We start from the raw sequence: 13,669 nt of genomic DNA, 5'->3' as shown, positions 1-13,669 counted from the left end.
TGCCTTCTATTCACTCTGGGCTTTGTTTGTTATTGTTCCTCTACCTCCTGTAAGTATAATGTTAGGTTGTTTAAGTGAAATGTTTTTATCTTTTTTAGGTAGGCCTGCATTGCTATGAATTCCCTCTCAGGACCACCTTTGCTGTGTTCCATAGGTTTTGGACTGTTGTGAATTCATTTTCATTTGTTTCCCGAAACTTTTTATTTCTTCCTTGATCACATTCTTAACCCATTCATTGTTTAATAGCATGCTATTCAGTCTGCATGAATTTAAATGTTTTTGAGTTTTTTTCTTTGAGGTTGGTTTCTAGTTTCATATCCTTATGGTCTGAGAAAATGCTTGGTATGATTTCAATTTTCTTGAATTTGTTGAGGTTTGTTTTGTATCCTATTATGTGGTTATCTTTGAAAACATTCCATGTGTATTTGAAAATAATGTGCATTTAGCTTTTGGGGGGTGAAAATTTATATATATATATATATAATCAGTTAAGTCCATTTGATCTAGTGTCATTCTGTTCCACATTATCTTTGTTGATATTTTGTTTGGAAGACCTATCCATTGTTGACAGTGGGATGTTCAAATCCCCTACTATAGGTGTGTTGTATGTATCTTTCTGAAGTCCTCCAAGATTTTCCTCATATATGGGTGCTCCTATGTTGAGTGCATATATGTTTACAATATTTATATATTGTCTTGATGGATTCTTCCCTGGAGTATTATGAAGTGTCCAGTGTCTGTTTTTATGGTCTTTGTTTATATCAAGTCTATTTTGTCTTATATAAGTATTGCTGCCCTGGATTTTTTTTCCTGTCCATTTGCTTGGAATAATTTTCCCAATGCTTCACTTTCAGTCTGTCTAGGTCTATTTTTCTGAGGTGGGTCTCTTGTAGGCAGCATATGTATGGGTCATGTTTACTTATCTATTCAGCTATCCTATGTCTTTTGTTTGGGGCATTTAATACATTTACATTTAAAGTTATCATTGATAGGTACTTATTCATTGCCATTTTACTTCCTTTGTACCTGTGTTCCTCTCTCTCACTCTTTTTCTTCCTTTTCTTAAAGCAAACCCTTTAGCATCTCTTGCAGTGCTGGTTTGTTGAAGGTGTATTCTTTTAGCCTTCTTTTGTGTTGGAAACTCCTTATTTCACCTTCCATTTTAATTGAGAGCTTTGCTGGATAGAGTAGTCTTGGTTGCAGGCCTTTGTTTTTCATTACTTAGAATATGTCTTGCCATTCCCTTCTGGCTTGTAGGGTTTCTGTTGAGATGTCATCTGCTAGCCTTATCAGAGCTCCTTTGTATGTTACTTCCTATTTCTCCCTTGCTGCCTTTAAGATTCTCTCTTTGTCTTTGAATTTTGCCATTTTAATGATGTTGTGTCTTGGACTGGGCCTCTTAGGGTTCATCTTGATTGAGACTCTCTGTGCTTCCTGGAATTGCATGACTATTTCTCTTATGAAATTAGGGAAGTTTTGTGTCATTACTTTTTCAAACAGGTTTTCTGTTTCTTGCCCCTTTTCTTCTCCTTCTGGTATCTCAATTATATGGATATTATACCTTTTATGTTGTCCTGCAGTTCCTTTAACCCCTCTTCATTCTTTTTTAATCTTTTTTCCTTTTCTTACTCTTTCTGGGAGTTTTTTTTTCCTACTTTGTCCTGCTGCTCACTGATTCAATCCTCTGCTTCATCTAGCCTGCTTTTGATTCCTTCTACTGTGTTCTTCAATGCAGACATTGTATTCTTCATTTCCTCTTGGCTCTTGTTGATAGTTTCTATGTCCTTTTTCATGCTGATGTAGTTTGTAGTAAGCTCCTTGTAGCTTCCTTGTAGTTTTTGATAATTTTCACTGAGCTCATTTGGCTTCCTTATAACCATTTTTTGAACTCAATATCTGATAATTTATTTGCCTCTATTTTATTTAGCATTCTTTCTGAGGATTCTTCCTTTCCTATTGATTGGGGGTTGTTTTTTTTTTTGTCTCCATATTTTTTTGGAGACTCTTTTCTTTGTTTCTGCTTGTTAAATTGATGTGCTTTCATTCCCTGTCTTTGTGTTATGAATTTCTATGGTAGGAGACCTATGAGATTCAATGGTGCAGTCTCCTTGATCTCCTGAACTTGATGTTCTTGGATACCCTTTATGCTGTTAATGCTGGTCTCTGGATATAATTCAATTTGATTGTTGTTTGGTCTTTTTTTTTGGTGGGTCCTTCCCTCCAGCTGGTTGACTGAGGGTCACTCCACCTACCACATATTTTATGCTGTTGTGCAGGTGCACTGTTTTTGTTTGACTGGATCTGCCTCTGGTGATACCAGATGGTGACCCCACCTGACCTTGTGCAGCCTATTTGAGACTTCCAGGGATCTACTGTCAGTGGCTGACTCCTTCAGCTGTTAATCTAGTCACGTTGTACTCAGCAATTAGGTTTAATCACCACAGGACAGGCAGAATCCCTCTTGAGGCCAAGTCTATTGTTTCCCCTCAGGCTGGTGCCACTATGAGGGGAGTGGTCTGCCTGAGCATGATGGCTGTTTGTGTATGAGGGAGAACTCAGCACTGGGATCCCAGTGGCTACTCTTTCTATTCTCTCCCCAAAGCCTCTGTCCCCAGTCCTCAATTATTTTTTCCAGTTTTGTTTTCTCACTGAACATTCTAATGGCAATTTATTAACACTCAATTGTTAGGAGAACTTGCCAATACTGGAATATCTATGGTTGGTCCTTAGGATATTATCTTCCTGTTATCAAGAATCTCAGAAATCAAATCAACGTTTATAATTCATTTGTAAACATAAACTGAAAACTGATCACATTATGGGAAAGTTTGATGACTTCTTTACTCCTTATATTTGGGTATTCATTAATTAGAGTATTTGCCTTGGTTTGTTGTCTATATGCTCTAGAACTTATTTTCTTGCTGTATTCTCTATTAAGACAAGCTATCTTTACTTGATATCTTTGTTCTTTCCTTTCTGAACAGGTTTGACCACTGTGAGGCTAGAAAGCAAGATATTTCTCCTCTCTTTTCTATTTCTTTCTTTCTTTTTTTATGGTTTCATAACTTTATTTGACAATCTGCAGTTAGCTGTCATCCACATTAACTATAGATTGTTGAAAGTGGTAACAGGTACACAGGTGACCAATGTACAGAGCGTTTTTGTGAATCTTCATCCTCATGTATTCTGGACAACCACACCTGGATATGATATCAGGCATTCCTTCTTCTTTTGGCTCACACAGCTTTGTTGAGCTTGGTGTCAATGTGCACATCTGGAGTTCCCATCTCCTTCATGGCAAATTTCAGGATCTTTTTCAGGGCCCAAGGGGCACGCATCTTGAAACAGTGGATGTGCTTGTGAAGCCTAATGATGGATTCTGTGGTCACTGCCTGGTTGATAACAAAATGGCCTTTTTTCTTCTCACCACCCTTCTTTGTGGGAGCCATTATGCCAGGTCCAAGATGAAAAGAAATAGCATGGGTTATTGTGGGAGAGGGAAAGTCCCCCTCTTTGTTTTTTCTAGCACCTCTAACAATGGCTGATCCTCTTGCTTGGCTCTAATTTCCACTGCATGGTCTCATCTTTTATGGTTCTAGATCCAGCCTTGTTTCTTGGCCCTATAGTTTCTGGGCTCTGATAGTATTTACTTATCCTTTATCATTCTTCCATAGAGATAAGTGTGGCTTCCTGTCATTTCTAATCTCTGGACACCTCTTTTTGGTTTCTCAGAATGTTCATCTAACAAATTCCAACTATTATATTGTCCCTGAAAGACCTATAGGGGTTTCAGTTTCCCTTGTTGAACTGTGAGTGCTATAATCAGATAGTTTGTCTCTTGGATAATACTACAAAAACAATGAAAAATCCTCTCTCAAAATAATTTTTAGTAAAAATGAAAATTCTGACTCAATGATTTTAGAAATAAAAAATACCCACAATGGTTATAAGCATAAATGTATAAGTATGTATATGAAAGAATAATATAAGAAAAAATTAACAAATAACCTAAATATTTATCAATTAGAAAATGCTTAAATGAATTAAGGTTTATCATAATATGGAATTCCATAAGGACATTAAAAAGAATGAAATTTATGTATTTGTAATGTTGTGGAAAGCTATCTAAAATTTTGTGAAGAACAAAAAGCAAGAGCGGAAATCTAGCTACATTAAAAAATCTATATAAATGTCTGTGTATAAATATGTATTAGCATATACATTAGTATGTATATATTTAGTTGTAATCATATGTATATAGGCATACTTCATTTATTGCACTTTGCAGATTTGTTTTTTCTACAAATTGAAGGCAAGACTTCCCACTAGGAAAAATATTATAGCTCCTTTTGTTGCTATATTTTTAATTCCAGTGGTTTGGAACCAAACCTGCAATATCTCTGAAAGTATGTCTGTATAAAATATGTTCAAATTGAGCACTTGATTCCCTCACCTCCAACCTGCTTCCCCTTAATGGTCCTCAACTCTGTACAATGCACCACTATTCACTTGATCAAACTTGGAGTTATCTTCACTCTTCTCTCACACTGATACTCAATCAGTCATCAAATCTTGACAGTTTTGCCTTTCAAAATATACTCTGAACCCAACCAATTCTTACCACCATTGGACTATTAGAATACCTAAATTGTATCCTTGCTTCTACTTTTTCTCCCCTTATATTCTGTTCAACACAAAAACCAGAAGTATCTTTTAAAAACAAATAGTTCTCGCCATTCCTGTGTTCAAAACCTTGAAACTCAAGTTTCTGCAGGGATTTTCTAGTTGGTACCTCTCTGAATTTTTCTTCTGATGTTCTCCCTTATTCACTCTGATATAAGCACACTGGTCTCTTTGCAGTCACCCAAATAAACCAAACATGTTTTGTCCTATAAACGGGCTTTTGCACTTGGTCCCTTTGGCTGGAATACTATCCCAAATCATATGATTTACCCCCTCACTTTGTTTAGGTGTCTGATAAAATATATCTTCAGAGAGAACTTTATCTAAAATCTCCATTATAAATGAATACATAAAATTTTTAAAAATAAAAAAGACAAAAAAAACGAACAAAAAATAAATAAAATAAAATCTCCATTACAGAACAGGATAGTCATTTGTTTTATTCCTCTGTTTTCACTAGGATAGAAAGTCTGTGAGGTACCAATTTGTCATTCAGATAACTTCTTTTTTTTATTAATGAGTAATGTTTTGTGTATTTTATTTTTATTAAATTTATTGGGGCAACATTAGTTAATAAAATTATATAGGTTTCAAGTATACATTTCTATGATACATCATCTATGTATTGCATTGCGTGCCCACCATCCAAAATCAAATCTTCTTTTGCCACCATATATTTGGGGGTCAAATATATGGTGACTGTATATATTCCTTTAAAATATATTTTTTACTCAGTGACATTATTATTAAGACTTTATTTTTAAGAGCAATTTTAGTTTCACAACAAAATTGAGGGGAAGATACAAATATTTCCTATATATCCTCTACCCCCACACATTCATAGTCTCCCTCACTGTCAACATCCTTCACCAGAGTGGTACATTAGTTACAATTGATAAATGTACATAGACATATCATAATCACCTCAAATTCATAGTTTGGATCACTCTTGTTGTACATTCCATAGGTTTGGACAAAGGTATAATGGCAAGGATACATTACTTATAGTATCATACAGAGAATTTTCACTGCCCTAAAAATCCTCTGTGCTCCACTCTTCCCCATCCCATATCTTGACAACCACTGCTCTTTTTGCTCTCTTCATAGTTTTGCCTTTTCCAGAATGTCATATAGTTGGCATCATACAATATGTAGCCTTTTCAGATTGGCCTCTTTTGCTTAGTAATGTGCATTATAGTCCCTCCATATTTTTTTCATGACTTGATAGCTCATTCTTTTAGCCCTGAATAATACTCCATTTTATGTAAGTACCACTTTATCCATTCACCTACTGAAGGACACCTTGGTTGCTGATAAGTTTTGGCTAATATGGAGAGATCTTCTATAAACATCCATGTGTGGACATAAATGTTCAACTCCTTTGGATAAATACCAAGGAGTGTGATTGCTGGATTGTAATGTAGGAGTACATTTAGTTTTGTAAGAAACTGTCTTTCAAAGTGACTATACCATTTTGTATTCTCATCTGCAGTGAGTCAGACTTCCTGTTGTTCCACACCTTCTCTAGCATTGAGTGTTGTCAGTGTTTTGGATTTTGGCCACTCTACTAGGTACATAGTAAAATCTCATTGTTATTTTAATTTTCATTTCCCTAATGACCTATACTGTGGGGCTTCTTTTCACATGCTTATTTGCCATCTCTATATCTTCTTTGGTGAGATTCCTCTTAAGATCTTTGGCCCATTTTTACATGGGGTTGTTACTTTCCTTATGGTCAAATTTTAAGAATTCTTTGTAGCTTTTGGATAATAGCTCTTTATCGCATTTGTTTATTTTTGCAAATATTTTCTGTCATTTGTCTTCTCATTCTCTTACATTGTCTTTTGAAGAACAAAAGTTTTCCATTCTAATGAAGTCTAGCTTATCAATTATTTCTTTCACAGATCCTGCCTTTTGTGTTGTATTTAAAAACTCATTGCCATATCCAGGGTCCTGTGGGTTTTCTCCTGTTACCTTCTACAAATTTTATAGTTTTGCATTTTATCTTTATGTCTGTGATCCATTTTGAATTAATTTTTGCAAAAGGTGTATAGCCTGTCTTTTGATTGATTTATTTGCATGCCATATCCATTTGTTCAGCACCATTTGTCAAAAAGGTATTTTTTTTACCTTTTTTTTAATTTATGTGGGTCATTTCTGGACTCTCTATTCTACTGCATTGTTCTATTTATCCTTTTGTCAATACCATATTATCTTTTTAATTTTATTTTTCAATTACAGTTGACATTAAATTTTATTTTATATTAGTTCCAGGTGTACACTATAGTGGTTAGACAACTATATAATTAACAAAATGATCCTCCCAAATAATTCTAGAACCTACTTGTCGCCATACATAGTTATTACAATATTGTTCATTGTATTTCCTATGCTGTACTTTACATCTTCATGACTATTTTGTAACTATCAATTTGTACTTCTTAATCCCTTCACTTTTCCCACCCAACACCCTCCCCTTCAGTTTGCAACCGTCAGTTTGTTCTCTGTATCTATGAGTGTTTCTGTTTGGTTTATTTGTTTATTTCGTTCTTTATTTTACACATATAAGCAAAATTATATAGTATTTTTCTTTCTCTCTCTGACTTATTTCCACCTTGCCTTGTTTATAGTGGTTTTTAAGCAGGTCAGGTAACATCAGTCCTCCATCTTAGTTCTTCTTCAATATTGTATTGGCTATTCGGGAACAATTGTCTCTACATATAAACTTTAGAATGCATTTTTTAATACTCACAAAATCATTTGCTAGAACTTTAATTAGGATTGCTTGACTCTGTAGGTCAAGTTGGGAAGAAATGACATAGTGACAATTTTGAGTTTTCCTATTCATGAACATGGCATATCTCTCTAGTTATTTTGAAGTTATTCATCAGAGTTTCATAATTTTTCCTCATATATATCTTGTACATATTTTGTTACAAGAGTTATAGCTAAGTATTTCTTTTTATAGTGTCAATATAAATGGTATTGTGTTTTTTAATTTCAAATTCCATTCATTCATTTCTGGTATAGAGTAAAGCAACTGACATCTGTACCTTGTATCCTGTACCTTTGCTATAATTGCTTATTATTTCCAGGAGTTTCTGCTGATGCTTTTAGATTTTCTAAATAGTTAATTTTATCATCTGTGAATTACCATATCTTTTTTTTTCTTAAGGGTCTCTTAAAATTTTTTGTCTTATTAAAATTATGTTGTTTTTATATTATTAAGGTTTAAAGATCATTATATATTCTGGAAATAAGTCCTTTATCAAATATGTGAGTTGTAAATTTTCCCAATCTGTAGCTGGTCTTTTCCTTCTCTAAGAGTGTCATTCAAAGTGATAAAATTTAAATTTGATCAACTTATTAGTCTGTTTCTTATGGGTCATGTTCTTGGTGTTTAATCTAAGAAATCTTTTCCTAAACCAAGATTGCAAAGTGTAACACAGGAAGTCAAGCCCAGAGATCTCAACTGCTCATTCAGGTTAGCTGAAAAGACCACAAAGACTGGGTGCAGCAGACATAGCCTTTATTACTCACATTATGGGAAGCATTGACTGTGGCAGATCAGCAAGACAGGACCACACCTCCCTGAATCTAAGACTTGTTTTAAGGGGTCCCAGACAAAAAGGGACATGTGCCTTCCATGTGACTCTAAACTACATTACCTCAGTATGTGTGTGCAGAAAGAAAGGGTCAAGAAGCAGTCACAGGACAAAAAGCTGTTCCCAACAGGAGATAAAGAGGGAATCACAATCCATTTCCAAAGCAATACACATTCCTTCTGGTCAGGGGCCCTCTGGCCAGCCTTTCATTAAGAAGGTTGGAAGAGACATGTCTAGCATGATCTCACACAAGAAGGTTTTTTTTGAGGCTTTAATCTAGACATTTATAGTTTTAGGTTTTACATTTTGGTCAATTATTTAAGGATTGTATGTAGTGTGAATTAGGAACTGAGGTTAAATTTTCTATGTGAATACACATTTTTTCCAGCAAAATTTGTTGAAAAGGCTATCATTTCTTTACTGAATTGTGTTTGAATCTGTGTCAAAAATTAGTTGTCCATATATATGTGTATGTACTTCTAGACTTCATATTTTATTCATTGATCTATTCATCTACTTTGTTGCTAAGATTATTGTCTTAATTACTGTATTTATATTATAAAGCCTTGACAACAGGTAGTGTTAGTTTTCCAAATTTGTTATTTTTCAACTTCGTTTTGACAATGTTAAGTCCCTTTTATTTCCATAAAAATTTTAGAATCAGCTATATTTGGAGTTATATTTGGCATTTATTGAATTTATAGGTCAATTTGGAAAGAATTAACATCTTTACAATATTGGGACTTCCAGAACTGTAATATGTGATAATATCAGTGTACCTCTCCATTTACATAGGCTTTCTTTAATTTCTCTCAATAATGTTTTAATACAAATAAATATATTTATATATGCGTTTGTAGTTCCCCTTTCTTAAATAAAAGGTGACAAATTATACATATTTTTTTATTTAACAATGCATCCTTGCAATCATTCCATTGAAATACGTAGAGCCATTCTATAGTTTTTTTAGCTGCCTACTACTTTACTATGATAATGTATCATATATTATTCAAAATGTCCTGTAATGACGGCTATTGAGTTCTTTACAGATATTTACTATTATAAATAATCCTACAAAATATATATTTGTGCACATATCATGCCATATTTTTATGAGTTTGTCTTTGAGATCATTTGTTAAAACTAAAAATTTCTGTGTCAAATGACCAACATATGTGGAATTTTCTTAAATATGGCCAATTCTCCAGAAGAATTGTACCATTTGCTTTCTTGCTAGCAATATATGAGAATGCCTTTCACCTACATCCTTGCCAACAGAATATGTTGTCAAATGTTTGGATTTTGCCAATCTGATAGGCAAACTTCAATGTACTTTGATTCATATTTGTTGTATGCCAATTCCCCAGGAAACAGACTCTGATTTAATGGAAGTAGACCTGGACTGATGGAAAGGTTAAACTATGATACTTATAGAATAAAGACCTCAGCAAATACCAGAGGGAACTCCAAAGTTGGGAATAACTATAAGTGATGTTCTAATTTGGGGCAACGGGTCAGGCCTTTATATCCCTCACTGACCATTTTGGATCCAGGCTACCCTCAAAAAGGGGGCATGATACAGGACAAGGTAGCTTTCTTAAGCTGAAAAAGCTGATTTCTGGAGAGGAGCTCAGCTCACAGTTTGCAACCATTGGCATTCCCAACAGCTGGAGAAATGTTTGTTTCAATTTTGGAATTCGGGGTATAGTTTGATCTGGATGGCTTTCTACACAATATGCTATAGCAGTTATGTTGATAATTTATGAAGTTGGGTGGTAGGTATATGGGGGTCATCATACAATTCTGTTTAGTATTGTTTGGTATTTTTGATAAGAAAAATTAAAATACATTTTGAATTTCTACATGAAAACATTTGAAATCTTTTTCATGTGGTTAAGGATCATTTGCATTTTTTTTTCTGTGAACTTCCTCTTCATATATCTCTTCCCCATTTTTCTATGGAATTGTTAGTTTTCTCAATTTTTAGAACCTGTATGATATGTTCACATTTCTTGGTGATATATATGGAAAATATTATTTCCAGTTTTACATTAGTTTTGCATTTTTCTTATAGTGTTTCTTTTCATGTATTTTTTCCAGTTTTAATAAAAATATTTACTATTTACTTTATTGCTTTTGGATTATGAATCAGAATTTGGAAAGTTTTCTCCAGTTCCAGGAGATAGTAAAATACTCCTATGGTCTCTAACAGTATTTTGATGAATGTTGTAAAGAATGAAAACAATTTTGTTTTCTTTATGTAAATTAAGTTATTTTACTACCACTTATTACCAAATCCATTTATTCCCACTTACTTGAATAGCACCATTTTGTATGCAGAATTTCCATATGCATTTAAGTCTGTATCTTGATTTTGTGTTATTCCACTTAAAAAAATTCCTATGCCAATTTAACAATATTTTAATTATAGACACTATAGTAAGTTTTATTTGGTAAGTCGACACTCTCATACTGCTTTTTTCCAGTGCATTCCTGAAATTTTTTCTACAATTTTTTTCCAAATATAGTTTATAACCAACTTATCTATCTCAAAAATGATTGCATTTGGGGAGATGAAATTAAGAAGATAATACTTTTGCTCTGGAGTTCTCTTCTGCAAGAACAAGGTGATTTCATTTGTTTAATTCTCCTTTTATATTCTTCATAAATTTATAGTATTTTCATATATTTTGGGAACTTCATAATTGTATGGAACATTACTTTTTTCACTATTGTAAGTAGTCTTCTCTTTTGTTATCTTTTAATTGGTCAAATCATTGCTTAAAACTTTTTACTTCAATTTTTAAATTATTGTTGTACTATAATAATTTTTTGAGCCTTTAAGGTCTATTTTTTGTGTTGTATAATAACAACACAACACAAAAAATAAAGCTGTATTGTCACAAGAGAGCTGTGACAACAGCTTTCTTTCTATTAGACTTTGACGAGCAAAAGTTGAAGTTATTTAAGTTTGAAACCTATGGGTTAGGCCAGCAGTTTACACATTCAGGCAAAATTTCTGATACAGTCTTAGAGCAGCATTCCTTCTTCTTCAGGAAACTTCAGTTTGCTCTTTTTTTTTTCTTCATTCAGAGATATTTATTTAGTCTGTTAAATCATGGGGTACAAAATATTCCTGGCCTGTAGTCCTGCTAGAATCCTATGTTTTCCACCATTCTTTTTTTCCTTTTAAAGCAATTTTACTGAAGTATAATTGCTATATAAAAATTACTCAAGCTTAAACTGTACAATTTGATGTTGAATATACACACATACACATATGAAGGTGTATATATACACATACTATACACACACACACACACACACACATATATATATATACACCTTCAAAAACATCACCACTGTCAAGACAATGAAATATCTATCACCCCCAAGTTTTCTTGAGCCCCTTTGTAACCTTTCCTTCTTGCCCTTCTTAACTTCTCATCCCTAGGCCATCACTGACTTGCTTTCTGTTACTATAGATTTATTTACATTTTAAATTGTTTTTATGTGAATGAAATCACACAACACATTGTGTACTCTTCCTGTCCATTCGTCTTACTGCAGAGTAGTAATATACTACACAGGGTTGGACAAAAGTAGGTTTCTACTTGTTCATATGGTAAACAATACCATAGTTAATAAATAATAATAAAAGCATAAATGTTGTGTTTCATGTACTCACAACTGGAAACCTCCTTTTGCCCCACCCTATATGGTTCTACTCCAGTCTTGTTTATTCATTAACTTCTTTGGACTTTTGATTTGTGAACAGATTCTATTGTGAACTTTTTGTCTAATATAAACATAATTAAACAAGTCTTTGTATGAATATAATATTTCATTTCTTTTGGGTACATACTTAGGATTTGAATAGTTGGACTGTGTAAGTAGAAAATATTCTGACAAAAACACACAGAGAGCCAGAACTTTGAGACGTATCAAAACTTTAACATCAACAGGAGAAAAAAGACACAATATTTGAAGAAACAGTGGCTAAAATATTGGCATATCAATAGCACAGAATCTGAAGTTTGGAAATATATATGATCAATTAATCTTTAACAAGATTCAAACTTAGTTAATAAATGGAAGACATTTCATTAAATGGTGCTGGGATAATTGTACATCCATGTTAAATAAATATGAGGTTTGACCTGTATTTCACACAATCTACAAAAATTAGCTCAAAACAGATTACAGACCTAAATATAAACCCTAAAACTCTTATAATTCTAGAAAAATTTAAGAAAATTATTATGACTTTGGGATAGGCAAATAATTCTTATACATAACATCAAAAGCATACTTCATAAAAAAAGATTTATAAATTGAACTTTGTCAAAATTAATGATTCTCCTCTTTGAAAGACATTATTGAGAGTTTGAAAAGAAAAAATAAAGACTGGGAGAGAATATTTGTATTATCACATAAACAATAAAGGCCTTGTATCCTAATTATGTAAAGATTTCTCAAACTTCAGTAATAAGGAAATAAGGAAGCCAATAAAACTAGCAGTGTTTGAACAGGCATTTAACTAAAGAAGATATATCTATGGATCCTAAACAAGCATGTGTAAATATGCTCAATCTCAAAATCAACAGGGAAATGTAAATTAGGGCCACAATGGCATACAATCTATTAAAGTGGCTAGAATTTAAAACACTGACCAAATAGGCATTGCAAAGGATGTGGTGTTACTGTAATACATGCACTGTTAATATACAAGCAAAATAGTATAACCATTTTGGAAAATAGTATACTACTATCTTTAAAAAGTTTTTGCTTTTAAGGTATTCAAATTATTTAGTGAGGCCCATACCACATTATCATGGGTAATCTTATTTAATCAACTGATTATAAATGGAAATCACACCTACAAAATTACTGTAAAGAAACACCTAGACAAGTTTTTGACCAATCTAGACACTGTAGCCAAAACAAGTTGACACAAAAAGTTAGCCATTACAACCCATTAAAGGAAGGTGGGGTTGGGAGGATGGGTGAAAAAGTTGAAGGTATTTAGAAATACTAATTGGTAGTTACAGAATAGTCATGCAGATGTAATATACAGCATAGGGAATGTAGTCAATGACATTGTAATAACTATGTATGATGCCAGGTAAATATTAAATTTGGGGAGATGATCACTTAATTAATTATATAATGTCTAATCATTGGGCTGTACACCTGAAACTAATATAACATTGTATGGCAAACTGTAATGGAAAATAAAAAAGATATTTTAAAAAAGTATGGAAACAATCACTAAGTTGACTAAAATTCAGAGAATAAAAAATTGTATACAAGTGAGCAGATTATGAAGTCACCATTTTCCCACTTGGAGCTTTTGCTGATTCTGGAAATAAACAAAGGGT

The sequence above is a fragment of the Phyllostomus hastatus genome, unplaced genomic scaffold (assembly GCF_019186645.2).
Source record: "Phyllostomus hastatus isolate PE091 unplaced genomic scaffold, TTU_PhHast_1.1 phas_scaffold_28, whole genome shotgun sequence".
NCBI lineage: Eukaryota > Metazoa > Chordata > Mammalia > Chiroptera > Phyllostomidae > Phyllostomus > Phyllostomus hastatus.
Note: the sequence above shows the minus strand (reverse complement) of the source record.